Genomic DNA, 12,869 nt, shown 5'->3' with positions numbered 1-12,869 from the left:
TGTTGTTGTTGTTGAGATAGAGTTTCACTCTGTCACCCAGGCTGGAGTGCAGTGGTTCAGTGACTGCTCACTGCAGCCTTGACTTCCCAGGCTCAAGGAATCCTCTTGTCTCAGCCTCCCAAGTAGGTGGGACAATGGGTGTGTGCCACCACACTCTGCTAATTTTTATTTTATTTTATAGTAGAGATGAGGTATCATTCTGTTGCCCAGGCTGTTCTCCAACTCCTGTGCTCAAGTAATCCTTCCCCCTCAACCTCCCAAAGTGCTAGGATTACAGGCATGAGCCACCATACCTGGCCCACTTTAGTTCTAGTAAGTTTTAGCAGTATGTTAATTCAAGTAATACTTACATTTTAAGTCATTTTATCCCTTATTGCATAATGAAAGGCCAATTGCCTCTCCATTAAATAATTCTGACCTTCAATTTAACTTCAGTAAGCAAGTGAGAAAATATTTTGGAAACAAGGAAGAATTTGCAACCACACTTTGTATTCCTAGTCTTCGGGAGTCATGAACAACATTAGAATAGCTGAGAGGAGCTGGGCACCGTAGCTCATGCCTGTAATCCCAGCACTTTGGGAGGCCGAGGCAGGTGGATCATGAGGTCAGGAGATCAAGACCATCCTGGCTAACACGATGAAACCCCATCTTTACTAAAAATACAAAAAATTAGCCAGGCGTGGTGGCATGTGCCAGTGGTCCCAGCTACTCAGGAGGCTGAGGCAGGAGAATCTCTTGAACCCAGGAGGCAACGGTTGTGGTGAGTCAAGATCCCACCACTGCATTCCAGCCTAGGTGACAGAGCAAGACTCTGTCTCAAAAAAAAAAAAAAAAAAAAAAAAAGCTGAGAGGCTATAAAGAACCCAAAGGATCATTTGTTCATTTAATCATTCATTCATGCATTCAGTAAACATTTACCAAGGGTCTACCATGTACCAGGTATTGTACAAGGCAGAGAGAATCGATGATTAATAAGATATGGTCTCTATCCTGAAGTATTTTGCAAGGAGGAGTCACAAACATATTAAAAATATTTAAAGCCCAAAAGTGAGAAGTGCTCTGACAAGTAGAAAACACTGAAAAAGAACAGGAGAGATGGGATTCACTCCCCCTGGGGAGTCAGAACAGGTTTCATAAGGACAGATCTGTGAGCTCAGCTTGAAGGAATGTGACATGTTGAAAGGCAAAGAAAGGATTGAAATGGGTTTCCCAAACTTTCAGCCAAATATGAAAGGAGACAGGATGAGGGGAATGGGTTACCTTTCTTTGCGCAGAGGGAATTTAAGGCCAGAGAAGATAATGGCAAGCCCAGTGTCTACTGCAGCCACAAAGAAAATGGGCTGTGGCAGCAGCTGGGCCCTTTCCTCTTATCTGCAGTCACACAGAGAAGACAGTTGATGACAAGCCTTGCCAAGATGCCCTTAGCCACTTTAGGGGAGGGCAGGTGCAAACATTTTCATACAACTCCATGCTCAGCCTACACTCTTTAAAAAGTTATGTTTGTATCAGGATATATCATTGGAACATAAATTTTATCCACATCCTTTAAAATAGTTATTACAATTTGGTTTTGCCCTGTTTTTGGCCTAAGAATTTCAAAGCCTTTGTTGGTGTTAGGATAACAAAGGTTTGTAATCAAACAATGTCCTTGCCTCAAAATAGCTTCCTTCTAGCCAGGGAAGTATTAGAGGGGGTCTTGCCTAGCTATAGCAGATAAGGGCTTATTCCTGGAAACTTGCTGAAGGCAGACAAGCTCCTATTCCATCCTCCCTAAATTCCAGCAAAGCCAGGTGTGTCTCTACAAAATCCAGTGCTGACCTCTTTTGCACAATTTCTTGGCCTAAGCAACTTTCTTAGGTCTTTAACCCTCCCTTGCCCCAAAATGTGCAGATGAATAGGTTGTCATAAAGCATATTTGATGTTATTTTAGTCAGTGTCTAATATTTTTGTATCACACCCATTTTTCTTAGAGTTCTAAAATATAGCTCTCAAGGTTGGGCACCATGGCTCATGCCTGTAATCCTAGCACTTTGGGACACCAAGGTGGGTGGATCACCTGAGGTCAGGAGTTCAAGACCAGCCTGGCCAACATGGCAAAACCCCCTCTCTACTAAAAATACAAAAATTAGCCAGGAGTGGTGGCACACACCTGTAATCCCAGCTACTTGGGAGGCTGAGGCAGGAGAATCACTTGAACCCAGGAGGTGGAGGTCGCAGTGAGCCAAGATCGTACCACTGCATTCCAGCCTGGGCAACAAAAGTGAAACTCCGTCACAAAAAACAAAAACAAAATAGCCCTCAAACCCCTACATTATTCCAAACTCTGCTAATGTAACAAGGAATATCCATTCTTTATTCTTTTAAAAAATATATTCATTCTTTCAACAGCATTTATCCAACAGTGAGGCAACAGGTTAGTTATCCCCTCAATGCCCATTGTCTCCTTTTCCATTTTAGCTGGGCTCATGGCCACCCACCCAAAGATGGTATTTCCTAGTATCCTAGGTGTGGCCACATGGCTACATTTATCAGAATGGAATGTCAGTGAAATCTCCAAATATATTGTAAATTCCTGGTGATCAGAAACCCTGTCTTTACATATATTTTATTTCCAACAGTACCCATCCAGTATTATGTTAATAAATGTTTGTTGATCTAGCTTTTTATCTTGACTAATGTTTCATCCATACTATATATTTTGGATCAGAAATAAATTTTATGATTCTAGAAACATGAAAAAGAATAGAAAGTAAATGGAAGTAATGTGTACAACATACAAGTCATTTACTTCACAGGAAATTGCTTGCTATACATTTTTGCTCTACTCTTCTTCCTAAAAACTGAAATAGGGATGTGGAGCTGACACAGCTTCAACCATGTAGACAAGACTAGGGAATGTCAGAGCAGCACAGTGAAAGAAACAGATTCTGAATGACTTCACATGCTGAGGTACCCCACCAGTGTGGACGCTTACATTCCTCTAACATGTCACATGCAAGAGAATTAAACTTCAGCCATATTTAAGTCACTTAATTTTTTGGTTTCTTTGTTACAGCAGCTTAGCTGGACCCTAGTGTTTTTTTTTTTTTGTTTTGTTTTGTTTTTTTCAGATGGAGTCTCACTCTGTCGCCCAGGCTGGAGTGCAGTGGCCGGATCTCAGTTCACTGCAAGCTCCACCTCCCGGGTTCACACCATTCTCCTGCCTCAGCCTCCCAAGTAGCTGGGACTACAGGCGCCCGCCACCACGCCCGGCTAGTTTTTTGTGTTTTGGTTTTTTTTTTTTTTTTTTTTTTTTGTATTTTTTAGTAGAGACGGGGTTTCACCGTGTTAGCCAGGATGGTCTTGATCTCCTGACCTCGTGATCCGCCCGTCTCGGCCTCCCAAAGTGCTGGGATTACAGGCTTGAGCCACCGTGCCCGGCCTGGACCCTAGTTAATATAAACATTTATTCAATGTCTTTTGAGCATTTACTATGTGACAAGAACTGTCTTCTGGGTAAACATAAAGTGGCGAATAAGCAGAAAAGCTCCCAGGACACAGGTTGCTTATAGTCTAGAACAGGGGTGTCCGATCTTTTAGCTTCCCGGGGCCACATTGGAAGAAAAATTGTCTTGGGCCACACATAAAATACACTAACACTAATGATACCTGATGAGCTAAAAATATATATCACAAAAAAAATCTCATAATGTTTTAAGAAAGTCTACAAATTTGTGTTGGGCCACATTCAAAGCCATCCTATGCCACACGCACCCATAGGCCATGGATTGGACAAGCTTGCTTTAGAAAGTGATACTAACAAAAAATGTAAAACTAAATTTTCAAACTGTGCTAAGTATGTAAAGGAAACAAAGAGAATGCTGAAGTAGAATATAACAGAGAGCGATACATTCTGAGTGGAATAGTCCACTAAGGCCTCCCTGAGGAAGCATCATTTAGCTAAGGCCTCAAGGTCATAGAAAGAAATGGGGAGAGAGGGTCTATTCTAGCATGCAAAGACCTAAGGCAAGAAAGAGCTTGGCTCCTTGAATCAAGCTCAACCACTCACCTTACACAATTATAGATGCTCAATCAGGGTCTCCACAGATGCCTTCATGACATGCTCAAAAAAAGAAAGAAAAGAAAGGAATAGAAAGAAAAGAGAGAAAGAAGAAGAAGGAGGGAACCTAATGGAAGGCGAGGGGAGGGAAGGGAAGGAGAGGGTAGAGGAGGGGAGGGGAGGGGAGAGAAGGGAAGGGAAGGGAAGGGAAGGGAAGGGAAGGGAAGGGAAGGGAAGGGAAGGGAAGGGAAGGGAAGGGAAGGGAAGGGAGAGGAAAGGTAAGGAAAAAAAGGAAATTTCTAGTCAGTCAAACAAGTTAGGGAAAGAGTAGAGAGCGTCATTAAGAATGAGTGCTTGGGAGTCAGGCAGCTGAGTTTAAAAGTGGACTTTGCCATTTCACAGCTGGGCATCTCTCATCTTTGGTTTCCTCTTCTGTAAAACGTGGGTTATAATGGCACCTACATCTCACAGGTTGTGAAGAGGATTTAAATGAATCAATCCATGTGAAGTACTTAGCACAGCGCCCAGCACAATGTAAGGGATCAACAAGTGTCAACTACTGCTATACACATAGGAGCCTCAGAAGAATAAATACTCAAGCGGATATGATAGGAAGGCTGTAAAATAAAATAGAAAATAAATTATGCTCTCCAACTCAATTAGATAAATTTGTGTTTTCTTGGTGGGTAAAGAAAAGGGCCATCATTCACCCTTTTTATATATTTGTATAGGTTTAACAAGGCAAGAGAGTGTGCATTAAAATAAATCAAAGCGGCTGTGGGAGCCGCTGTGGTTGCTGTCCGTGGAGTGGAAGTGCGTGCCTTTGTTAGTGTCCCTGGCCATGGCACTGCAGCTCTTCCGGGAGCAGGGAATCACCCTTCATTGTGGCCGAACTCGGCCGAAATTGTGGCCGAGTTCTTCTCATTCATCATCAACAGCATTTTATATCAGCGTGGCATATATCCATCTGAAACTTTTACTAGAGTGCAGAAATACGGACTCACCTTGCTTGTAACTTCTGATCTTGAGCTCATAAAATATCTAAATAATGTGGTGGAACAACTAAAAGATTGGTTATACAAGTGTTCAGTTCAGAAACTGGTTGTAGTTATCTCAAATATTGAAAGTGGTGAGGTCCTGGAAAGACGGCAGTTTGATATTGAGTGTGACAAGACTGCAAAAGATGACAGTGCACCCAGAGAAAAATCTCAGAAAGCTATCCAGGATGAAATCCGTTCAGTGATCAGACAGATCACAGCTACAGTGACATTTCTGCCACTGTTGGAAGTTTCTTGTTCATTTGTTCTGCTGATTTATACAGACAAAGATTTGGTTGTACCTGAAAAATGGGAAGAGTTGGTACCACAGTTTATTACCAATTCTGAGGAAGTCCGCCTTCGTTCATTTACTACTACAATCCACAAAGTAAATAGCATGGTGGCCTACAAAATTCCTGTCAATGACTGAGGATGACTATGAGGAAAATAATGTAATTGTAATTTTGAAATTTGGTTTTCCTGAAATCAAGTCATCTATAGTTAATATGTTTTATTTCATTGGTTAATTTTTACATGGAGAAAACCAAAATGATACTTACTGAACTGTAATTGTTCCTTTTATTTTTTGGTACCTATTTGACTTATCATGGAGTTAACATCATGAATTCATTGTACATTGTTCAAAAGGAACCAGGAATTTTTTTTGTCAATGTTGTGATGTATATTCCTTTGAAGATAGTAACTGTAGATGGAAAAACTTGTGCTATAAAGCTAAATGCTTTCCTAAATCAGATGTTTTGGTCAAGTAGCTCGACTCAGTATAGGTAGGGATACAAAATACAGCAAAAGAAGTCTAAATATTCAGAATCTTTGTTAAGGTCCTGAAAGTAACTAATAATCTATAAACAATGAAATATTGCTGTATTAGCTCCTTTTGACCTTCATTTCATGTATGGTTTTCCCTAATGAATCAGTTTCCAATTATTTGACTTTAATTTATGTAACTTCAACCTATGAAGCAATGGATATTTGTACTCTTTAATGTTCTGTGATACAGAACTCTTAAAAATGTTTTCTCTGTGTGTGTGTTTTATAAAATCAAGTTTTAAGTAAAAGTGAGGAAATAAAGTTGTTTGTTTTAAAAAAAATAAAAAATAAAATAAAATAAACCAAAGTTAGGCAAAGAGAAAAAATGGAATATGAAGAAGCTGGCTTCTGGTCCACCTTCTATAGATACTTACTAAATCATATAGTCCAATTTTCCTCCCACAATTCCAGACCACAGTCCACAGGCCCCCAAAAATATCAAAGCTCAATTATTTGGTATATTATATGGTACACGTATCAGATTTCTTAGTTGTAAGCAACAGCAACTGACTATTGGTATTTTAATTGGAACAGGAACAGATGGGTAGCTCAGAACATTGCTAGAAAGACTGGAAAGCAAGCTTGAAAAATGAAAAGCTTGGCAGTCAGATCCAGGGCTAACTGTCACCACAAAGTCAGTCTGGTGAGCAGACAACTTCTTCTGCCCCAAACCTTATGCTGCCACCTGCACTGTCAAGCCACTAGACCTGGTCACTATTGGATGTCATCTTTAGCACCTTTATCATGGCTGTGCTAGAAATAGATGACCCTGCTGAGAAAGCGAGGATATGGCCTTCTCAGACTTATAATGAAAAATTCTCTAAACATAAAGGGTTCAGACGGTAGCCAACCCCATCAAAAAAGAAAAAAGAAGCCAGCACGTTGGCTCACGCCGGTAATCTCGGCACTTTGGGAGGCCGAGGCGGGTGGATTGCCTGAAGTCAGGAGTTCAAGACCAGCCTGGCCAACATGGTGAAACCCCATCTCTCCTAAAAACACAAATATTAGCCAGGCATGGTGGTGGACTTCTGTAATCCCAGCTACTCAAGAGGCTGAGACAGGAGAATCACTTGAACCCAGGCAGCAGAGGTTGCAGTAAGCCGAGATCATGCCATTGCACTCCAGCCTGGGTGACGAGAAACTCCATCTCAAAAAAATAAAAATGAACTTTATTCTATGTGTGTATATAGTCATCTATGTTTTATTGTACAAAACTAAGATCATATTGTATATACAGGTTGAGTATTACATGTCTGAGATGCTTGGGACAAAAAGTGTTTCAGATTTTGGATTTTTTTGGATTTTGGAATATTTGCATATGCCTAACGAGATATCTTGGGGATGGAACCCAAGTCTGAACACGAAATTCATTTGCGTTTCATATACCTATTATACACATAAGCCTGAAGGTAATTTTATGCAATTTTTTTTTTTTTTTTTTTTTTTTGAGACGGAGTCTCACTCTGATCCCCCAGGCTAGAGTGCAATGGCACGATCTTGGCTTACCGCAACCTCTGCCTCCTGAGTTCAAGTGATTCTCCTGCCTTAGCCTCCTGAGTAGCTGAGATTATAGGCGCCTGCTACCACGCCTGGCTAATTTTTGTATTTTTAGTAGAGACAGGGTTTCACCATGTTGGCCAGGCTGGTCTCAAACTCCTAACCTCAGGTGATCCACCCACCTCGGCCTCCCAAAGTGCTGGGATTATAGCCACTACGCCCGGCATGCAATATTTTTAATAACTTTTGCATGAAACAAAGTTTTCGTTAAGTACTTACATGTGGAATTTTCCACTTGTGGTGCCATGTTGACACAAAAATTCAAGATTTGGGAGTATTTCAGAGTTTGGATTTTTGGATTAGGGATGCTCCATCTGTATAGATTTTAATAGCCTAATACCAGGTTTCTAACATATAAACGTATTTTAAATATGAAGTTAAATTTAAGATTAGTTTTAGTTACATTTCTACTTTTGCAGTCCTAAAATATGAGATTTCAACATGTAATAACTGAATGAAATGCATGGGCTGCAAATTCCAACTTTGCTAATCACTCACTGTGTAATGGTGAGACACTTACAGAACTTCCCTAAGTCTCAGTTTCTCCATGTGTAAATGGGAATAAAAAAAAGCATATCATAAGGTTGCTGTGAGGAAAAACAAGATCATACATAAAAAACCTTTAGCTCAGCATCTAGTGCCGAAACAGTCTTCAATAAATGTTAACATAAAAATATAAGTTGTCACAATTTTCTGAAGTCTAGATTTATCTCATAGAAAGCGTACTTTTTTTTCTTTTTTTTTTTTTCGAGACAGGGTCTCTGTTGCCTAGGCTGGACAGTGAAGTGGCACAATCACAGTTCACTGCAGCCTTGATCACTAGGCTCAGGTTCAGGTGATTCTCCCACCTAAGCCTGGGTAGCTGGGACTACAGGCATGTACCACCACATCCAGCTAATTTTTCATACTTTTTGTAGAGACAGGGTTTCTCCATGTTGCCCAAACTGGTCTAGAACTCCTGAAGTCAAGTGATCCTCCTGCCTTGGCCTCCCAAAGTGCTGCGATTATAGGCATGAGCCACTGTGCCCCCAAGAGGAAAGAGTATATTTTATGTAAGATAATGAACTGCAAGTAAAGTCTTTATGGTTCATCCATGAAGCCAGAATGCCCTCAATTTCCAAGGTTCTTGAATCAAACAGTTGACTATGGAGTTAACATGCCAGCTGAACAGCTTGGGCAGGGCAATTATAAAGTTTACTCTCTTGATTTTTTTCTCTGTCTCATCTGGCAAATCATGTAAGGAATTTGTGAAATGGAAGGCATAAAATAGATCAACCAGTTTCTCTTTATCCATTGGGCAGGAGAGATCTAAGCTGTTACCCTTCCTATAGCGTTCATGAAAGTAAACAGGAAGGAAAAAACCCTCTGGCCAAATATCTGTTTATTCAAACCTGCTTATTTTTAATAGCTTTAAGTTCTTCAATATTTAATGATAACTATAATCAGTATGCTTAATATATTAATAATTAATGTTATTAATATATCTAGTCTGGAATTAATTTTTGCCTGTTTTATTAAATACATACTTAAAGTACATATTAAAGATATAACTAATTTTTTTTCTTACCATGATTGCTGCTAACACCCTTCTGGGCCTCAGTTTCTTCACCTGTATGATGGAGAAGCCAGATTAGATTATTTTAAAAGTGTCTTACTTGATTCTGTGATTGTAGATATAATTTATGTCAGTAATTTCTTTTTCTTTCTTTCTTTCTTTTTTTTTCTTTTTTTTTTGAGACGTAGTTTTGCTCTTGTTGCCCAGGCGGGAGTGCAATGGCACAGTCTAGGCTCACTGCAACCTCTGCCTCCCAGGTTCAAGCGATTCTCCTGCCTCAGCCTCCCGAGAAGCTGGGATTACAGGCACCTGCCACCATGTCCAGCTAATTTTTGTATTTTTAGTACAGAGAAGGATTCACCATGTTGGCCAAGCTGGTCTCGAACTTCTGACCTCAGGAGATCTGCCCATCTCGGCCTCCCAAAGTGCTGGGATTAGAGGTATGAACCACCGCTCCCGGCCAATGTCAGTAATTTCTAATGTCGATAATTACACCAAGTCCTTGTTCACTTATGCAAGTTAAACAAAAAAAAAAAAAAAAAAAAAAAAAAGGGGGAGACTGGGTGCAGTGACCCCAGCACTTTGGGAGGCCAAGGCGGGCGGATCACTTGAGGTCAGGAGTTTGAGACCAGCCTAGCCAATACGGTGAAACCCCGTCTCTACTAAAAGTACAAAAATTAGCCGGGCATGGTGGCACGTGCCTGTAATCCCAACTACTCGGAAGACTGAGGCAGGAGAGTCACTAGAACCCAGGAGACAGAGGTTGCAGTGAGCCGAGAATGCACCACTGCACTCCAGCCTGGGCAACAGAGCTAGACTCCATCTCAAAAAAAAAAAAAAAAAAAAAACAGTGCTATTGTTAGGAGGGGAAAGCAGAAAGGGTGGGAAGCAGTACTTGGAAACTTTCTAGAAAGAAGTGAGACGAGGCAAGGCGTTAGGGCATTTGAATCAGCAACTGGAGGAGCAGAAGGCATCTGATCTGAGAAGCAAGGCAAGGATGCGTCCCTGAACATCCAATGTTCAGAAACTCGCACCGCTACTGTTTAAAAAAACTCAATTGAACTAGGAGGAGAATGAATATGTTACTCAATTAAGTACATTCTGCAGATATCTGGGGCAAGGGGCGGACAGGGAATCAAATCTCCTTTCCCCTTTCAAATCTTGGAGAGACAGACGATGGGTGAGGCCTCTGACCTGGGTTTCCTCCTCTGAGGAAGTGTTGGGTCCCGAGGCCCTCGCCGGGAGAGTCAGGTGGCGGCCCGAGGCAGCTCAGACCGCGCCTCAGGAGCGCTCGAGGCCGGGCGACGCTGACAGAAAGAAACACGAGGCCTTCTTGTCCCCAGAGACAAAGCGGGGCTATTCGCAGCCTCGGGGACGTGCCCGGAGTCACTTTCCTTTCCCTCCGAAACCGCCTACGGCGCGGACCGGGAAACGCACAGGCCCCAAGCTGGGCCCTCAGCGCAAACCAGGGAAGAGCCCGGATGCTGCTCCTTTCGCGCCCCGGGCCGGCCCTGGTCCATCGAGAGGCGCGACGCCTGCAGGCCGGGGAAGGGCCCGGATGCTGCTCCCTTCTTGCTCTGCCCGGGGCCCAGGAAACAGGAGGAACGGAGCGGCGGCGTTGGGTCAAGAACTCAGAGGGTGAAGGCTGGGAAGCCAAGGAAGGAAAGCCGCCCTGACCTCGGCGTCTGGGCTTCCCTGCAACCTCGCAGGGCCGCGAAGGTCCTGCGGCATCTCCTTTCGCAGTTGCCCTTGCCCAGCCGGCCGGGGGCAGGCGCTGGTACCCCCTGCCCGCTCCTCGCGGCCCCGGCAGAGCCGGAGTTCCCGCGGCCGCCGCTGCCCGAGCAACCCGATCGCCCGAGCCGACCTCTTCCCAAGCCTTGGACAGCTGACCCCTGCGCACCCTAAAGGAAAGACCCCATTTGTTCCTCAGAATGGGAAAATTCCCGTGCATACTTTGCCAGAACTGTGTTGCTGATATTTCGGGGGTTGGGGGTACCATTTTAAATCGTGGCTTTCTGCCTCCTTGTTATGGTTCTGTGGCGACTTAAATCGAAGTGGGTCGTAAATCGTAAAAATGTCCAACGCGGCTGAAGTGTCCCAGTTTGAAAAGAAAAGTCGCTCAATAATTTTTCTTTTATTTTCTGTTGCAATCATTTGTGTATTTTTTCCCAACCAATTAACCACACAAGCCTAAATGAAAATGCAAAACTGATTTCTATAGATTAGCCTTGTAACTAGACGTTTTACCAACACGTTTTTAATACAAGAGTAAAATGTAATGAGCTGATTAAAAAATGAAAACACGTGTTTTAGTTGTGTTTGAACATGTTGCAAAAAGCGACATTGGTCTTTTCATTTATTTCCAGTAAACTCAAAATGCAGTCATTTAAGCATGTTTTGCAGGACATGATGAGGGTTTAGAGTTGCCTAAGGAAAAAAAAAAGCAAAGATGTTTGGAGGCCAGCGCCTATTGAACATACCTGTTTAATTGATATTTTGTTTGCAGTTCTGCTATCGAAGGTCAGCTAGCTGTATTTGATAGCTGGTATTATTAAAAATAAGGCACTAAAACGCTGAGGATTCCAGCTCGCTCCTTCAAACACTGACAACCATTGATGTCCCTTTGGGCATCAGGTTCTGCTGAGATCAGTAGGACCCCACGGGGATGAGATGAAGGAGAATGTGGAAAGTTGTATTGCAGAGAGACTTTATGTTAATAGTTTGGGCTTGCGGGTGTGTGTGTGTGTGTGTGTGTGTGTGTATTAGGTACATGAGTGAGTCTTGGAAAAAATTAAGATATATGAGTCAGAACAATTTAGAAGGTATGCTGCGCCACAAACTAGCCAGAAAAAGCAAACACATTTTTAAAAGGTTCAGAGTTAGAACCCCTCCTGGAATGTCCCTTGTGTCTTGAAGCCCTTTGTAGATGATACTTCTTGACAATTTAACAGATGTCAAATTTGTGTGTAGGCAACTCCTCTTTCATTTATTCTTTCCCATCTAAGTTTAAAAACAAAACAGAAATATATGTATGTGTGTTGAATTTTACTTGCCCTCTAAGATTGTTATTTTTATATTTTAAAAATGTATCTTTTTTAAAACGTATGTTTTTAAAGGTAAGTAGCACATTTTATTATTCAAACAAGATGGCAGAAGCATTCAACTCAGGTTGTTTCAAAGATTCGGTGTTCCTAATGGCCTCAAAGTCAAGGACTTGACTGAGTGGGGTGGCCAGTAAAACAGAAATGGAAAAAATAAATCATATCTAGCCTGAAACAAACTGCATGGAATAAGTCAGAGAGGGACAAAATCGAATGAGGATTTCAGAATTTAAAAGTGCACTGGACTCAGGTTCTAAGGTGCCCTGTTTTTTATTTAGGAAGTGAGAGTATGAATACTAACTGCTCTCAGTCAAACCAATCCACCTTTGGGTGCCTTTTTCTGATCTGTAGGGTGAGAGATTAGGGATGTGGGTCCCATTCAATTCTGATCACTTAGGCACAAGGAGTCCTAAGACAGAATTTTTGTGTGTTCTCAGAAATGCAGGCACAAAGGGTCTTATCTAAGGCAGAGGATCACCAAAATTGACCAGTGACTAGTTTATCCAATAGTGGCATGCTAATGTGTGTTCTTGTATGTACTGAAAAAGCTGTAGCGTTTCTTTTACAGCCCCATCCAATATAAAGAAAGATGTTGTTCATGCACTAATTTCAAAATTTTTAAGCAGAGGAGTTGCCTCTCAAAATAAATTAAAGCCTGAAACGCCTAGAGCTTCTACTTTAAGAATGATTATTCTTAAGGAGGAAACAAACAGCAGTGACCATTTTTTACAGACGTGCTCAGCCATCAGGAA

General features: G+C 41.9%; 1 pseudogene; it reads left to right on the top strand.

The window, feature by feature from the left end:
* Window positions 1–4,880: 4,880 nt before the first annotated feature.
* On the top strand, window positions 4,881–5,566 carry LOC103226318 (mitotic spindle assembly checkpoint protein MAD2A pseudogene; annotated as a pseudogene).
* Window positions 5,567–12,869: the final 7,303 nt, after the last annotated feature.

The sequence above is a fragment of the Chlorocebus sabaeus genome, chromosome 21, assembly GCF_047675955.1.
Source record: "Chlorocebus sabaeus isolate Y175 chromosome 21, mChlSab1.0.hap1, whole genome shotgun sequence".
NCBI lineage: Eukaryota > Metazoa > Chordata > Mammalia > Primates > Cercopithecidae > Chlorocebus > Chlorocebus sabaeus.
Note: the sequence above shows the minus strand (reverse complement) of the source record. Positions and strands in the feature narration are given on the sequence as shown.